The sequence below is a fragment of the Trachemys scripta genome, chromosome 2, assembly GCF_013100865.1.
Source record: "Trachemys scripta elegans isolate TJP31775 chromosome 2, CAS_Tse_1.0, whole genome shotgun sequence".
In the NCBI taxonomy this organism is placed as follows: Eukaryota; Metazoa; Chordata; order Testudines; family Emydidae; genus Trachemys; species Trachemys scripta.
The window spans coordinates 102,651,611-102,656,459 of NC_048299.1; the positions used below are offsets into that span (position 1 = coordinate 102,651,611).

At 42.7% G+C, this 4,849-nt stretch overlaps 1 long non-coding RNA gene across 1 annotated transcript; it reads right to left on the minus strand.

Annotated features, from left to right (window-relative positions):
* Positions 1-816: 816 nt before the first annotated feature.
* Positions 817-2,143, minus strand: LOC117871569. Its single transcript, XR_004644283.1, has 3 exons — positions 1,777-2,143; positions 1,440-1,521; positions 817-1,210 (listed from the first exon to the last, which is right to left on the minus strand). It is a non-coding gene; the product is annotated as an uncharacterized LOC117871569 (long non-coding RNA).
* Between the last annotated feature and the right edge of the window lie 2,706 nt (positions 2,144-4,849).

A 4,849-nucleotide genomic window follows, 5' to 3' on the forward strand; every position in this document is an offset into this window, starting at 1 on the left:
CACCCTCTATGACACTGATAGAGAGATATACACAGCTGTTTGCTCCCTCAGGTATTAATACTTACTCTGGGTTAATTAATACATAAAAAATGATTTTATGAAATACAACAAGTAGGATTTAAGTGGTTACAAGTAATAACAGACAGAACAAAGTAAATTGCCAAGCAAAATAAAACAAAACTCGCAAGTCTAAGCCTAATACAGTAGGAAACTAAATGCAGGTAAATCGCACCCTCAGAGATGTTCCAATAAGCTTCTTTGACAGACTAGACTCCTTCTAGTCTGGGTCCAGCAATCAATTACACACCCCTGCAGTTACTGTCCTTTGTTCCAGTTTCTTTCAGGCGTCCTTTGGGGTGGAGAGGCTATATCTTGGGCCAGCTGAAGACAAAATGGAGGGGTTTCCAGGGGCTTAAATAGACTTTTTTCTTGTGGGTGGAAACCCCTTCTCCTCTCCTATGCAGAATCCAGCTACAAGATGGAGTTTTGGAGTCACATGGACAAGTCACATGTCCATGCATGACTCAGTTCTCTCCAGGATGTTCCCAGGAAATCTCAGACGTGGATTGGCATCTATCAAGGTCCATTGTTAGCCAAGTACTCCCAATTACTTGAACATTATGTTGACCAAATCTGCCTTAGGTGCTTTCTACAGCAAACACTTTAAATACAAGCATAGTGCCAACGCTCATAGCTTCAGATATTAAAATGATACGTGCATACAAATAGAATGAATACATGCAGAAGAACACAACCTTTGCAAAGATATGTTACATGGCATATCTAGCATAAAACATATTCCAGTTATGTCATATTTACACTTAGAAGCATATTTCTATAAAGCATTATGGGGTGCAACATCACAGGCATCCTTTTTGTAGTATGATTTTTCTAATTGGTTGCCCTGTGGGCTTAGTTTACCTGGTAACCCTCAAAGGCGGGAAAGGATCACCTGAACTCAGGCTGATCTGCCCGGAGATAACCAGTCTATTCAAGGAGAAGTCACCCTTCCCTTAGTGTTGTCCTCCCTAGAGGCAGCTTGTGTTTGTTTGGTTTGTGTGGTCTGCGAGAGGCAAGAGGACCATCGAAGCTGAGGAAAGCAGAAGATCACCGTCATCTGTGTTTTACCTAGATCAACTCCATCTTCCCAGAGGACCCAAGTTCCTCCTGTGGTTCCATTCCACCAGGCACCATGGTAGAAGGTCCGGATCTGGAGAGAGACAGAAGCAGCCCTTAAACAGCACACCATACCACCTGGGTTCCTGTCCTTCAGAACAGTAATGTTGACTCCTGTTGTTTTTATGCCCATAGTTTTGTAAAGGGGGTTTGTGGATCTTGGCTTTAGGCCCATTGTGGGGATAAACCACCGAGCTATTTCATTCTGTTTACCTTGCTTCCCCTCCCTATTTTTTTAACTCATCCCTTAATAAACCCCTTACTTGTTTACATCCTTATCTTCATCTTCCTCTTTTATTTCAAAGTGATCCTGGATGATAGATGCCAGTGGGGTAAAGAATCTACCTAAAGGGCACCAAAAGAGCAATAAGTGCAATTTCCATGAGAAGCAAATGACTACAAGTAACAACATTTTTAAGTGCAACCACTGTAGTCACCCTTCATTGAGGTTATGGGTTAATGATTCCAGTCTGATAAATTTCAACTGCCAAGAGGCAAACGTGTCCAATATGTCTATTGTTAAATCCTAACAATTGCAATATATTCAGTAAATTCAGGGATTTACATTTAACTATAAGCAATACAAAATGTTGCTAGTACTTTTGAGTTATCTTGATAAATCTGTTCCTGCCTGGCTTCAGTTGGTCCAGCAATTTGCATTTTAATATGGGTATAAATTCAGCTACACAGAGGTTATTTTGCAAAAGTTAATGGCAAAGGAGGATGTAGGACTCAGTCTTCCCTCAGAGAATATTGCCAAGGTAACTTCAGGGAATCCAAACGTCAGAGAAATAAATAAGGTAGTTCTTCTTCAAGTGATTGTCCACACTGATTCCATTCTTGGTGTACATTTGCCCCATGCTTGCAAGATTGGACTCTTCAAAATAGCACTGTCCTTTGGGGCTGCACTTGAACCCTGGGAGGCCTCGCAGCTATTGTAAAGGGTTAAGGGGAGGGGTGGCCCCAACAACTTCTCAGTTCTTTCTTATTGCCAGAGATTCCAGGACAGAACCTTGTTTCATCATGTATCTTCACCTGCTGAAAGTTTAGTTTGAGTTATTGTTATTTTAGTAGTTTGTTACAGATGCTAGATAAGTTCAGTTTAAGCCAGTTGCTTTAAAAAATATTTTTAACAGTTATTTAGATTCAGGGAACTGAATGCTCCTCACCCTATATAAGGGCTAGAACCCCCTGCACACAGACCTAAAATGGCCAAAGGCAAATCTCCATGAGTTAAGATCTGCCCCTCTTGTAATACTGCCTACATCAATGACAGCAATTCAAAGTGCCTCTTATACTTAGGAAAGGGGCATGTGCCTGACCGTTGTTCAATGTGCAAGATGTTCTGAAATTACATTCTGAAGGGTAGAGAAGGGAGAATGAAGCTTTATTTCCTGGAGACATCTATGCAAGCATCATATGATCCTGACAAACAACCAGCCAGTCACACTCCTCTTGTGCCTTGAACTGTGGTGTCATCCTGAGCTCAAGGGACAATTAGAAGACTTGTGCCCCTCTTCTCCACCTTCAAGGCAGGAGAGAGGCCATAAGGTGCACTACTCCAGAGATCAGGGAAGACTCAGATCTTCCCTCCGCAGCAGGAAGTGTAAACTTTCTCCAAAGGCTCCAACATACTACAGCCTCAAGACTAAGTCTTGCCCAATCTCTAAGACAAAACTGGAACTGACAGTCACTTAACACAGTAAGCGTTGTGATGCTTCTGGTGCACTCAGGTGCTGACCCTTCTCTGGCACCGTGCACACCAGGACATTCCTCAATCCCCCCTGTTGGGTACAATGACCTTATCAATTAATGAAGGGCTCCTAGAACCAGCAAATTTTATATGGGTGCACTCCTGCTTCCATCCTCATTGCCTCTAAGTGTACTGTTAGGAGATACCAGCATCCCATCCTGGGGTCTCTGGTTGTCCAGGCCATCCAGTAGAGATTGGAACAACAATCCAGATCCATTCCCAGAAAATAAGATCATTGAAGTTGAATCTTTTTAGAGGGAAAGTTTATTCCTCAGCAAGACTCCAATTAAGAATCACTATGTTGATGTCTACACTGCAGCCTCTACAGGTGTCCAGGCACAGAGAGGTATGCAAACCCTCCTATTTTTCACACTCAACCTCCTAAAGCATGCATTTTGGGGCAAGTAGATTCCAAGCTAGCCAGCTCATCTGAGAGGTGTAGGTATGTGTTTCGGTGAGCTGTGGCCCAGCCCCAAACCTATCCGCTTTGCAATGTGGCTGTAGCGAAGACACAGACACCTAGTTTCGAGTCTGAATAGTCCTTCATTCCCCTGATACTCTGTATCCATATCTTCTTCCCCTTCTATTAACTTCCTACTGCCCCAGTATGCCTCTGAAATTGCATGCTACAGCCTTCAACAGCTTAAAATATCCATAAACCAGGGAACAACTAATTGGCCAGAGAAGCAAACTAGGATTTTAATCAATACATGGCAAGATTATGACCATGAGCATGATTTCTCTTGGAGCAGAAGGACTATACATCTGTATGGTTGTATATCCACAAGGCTGGTTAAGTTGGGCATTGGGCGTACTGCTGTTCTGCACAAGAGAGAGAATGAAACATTTGAAGCAATAATACTGGAAGGTCCAGGACACCAATACAAAGTCAGGAAACATGCCCCCCATGTGTCCTTTTTATTCACATCTGGACTGGCACTATCAAGAGGCCCCAATACCCATCACGTTTTGCAGAACCTGGTGGGCTCATTTTCATGCAGGATGACAAGGGCGATGCTACAGCTGGGAACAATGAAGGTCCTGCAGACAATCCTAGAGGAATTGTCCCTAGAGGACCAGGTTTGGAGAAGATATCAGTGGAAACCCTGAAGAGGGAGATGTGCTGTCCAGAGATCAGGAACCCAGGCTGGTAGCTGCCACCACCCCTTGCAATCTCATATTTGTTTTCTGAACAAATTGTATTTGTTAAAACAAACTTTGTAAATTATCACCAAATAATCTACTGTCATGGATTATATGCCATGCATTGCTCTCTCTCTCTCTCTCTGTGTCTACAGCATAGTGCAGAAACCATGCCATTTGCAAGGTACACCCTCCACTCCCACTCTGTCCCCCCCCCTTTTCCTGCTATAAACATCCTCTGACATGGGAGATCAAAAATGCATGCAGAGCAGGAAAAAAAATATTAAAAACAAGCATTACTATTTTTTTAAAGAATTAGCAGTACAGGCTGTATAGATTGTGCTAAACTCCACAGCCTTTAGAAAGCTGGAAAATGCAAATCAGTGTTCCTTTGTATCCCTTCATTCCATAGCACTCAGTTAGGAGAGAAGGGTGGGGTGATCATTGGGTTTCATACTCTGCTTGGAGCAATGCTCTTTATCCTAGCTCAGGATTTGGTCACTTTTCCTCATTTTCTCCCAGTCCTGGTAGCTAGTTTTAGCAAATTTTTCATGCAGCATGAATTCTAGATAGTCTTTCAGATTAAGTGCAAACCGTTTAGGACCACCTTGATAACTCACCAAACCTCTCCACTCATTGGTATGTGGTGCGGTGACCATATGCCTAAAAATTTCCTTGTCATATATCAATGGATCCCCACCGCTGAAAAGTCACATCTTTTTTTCTATTACAGGTATTAGAAAGACAACTATACCCTCAATAGGTTGTCCATCTTCC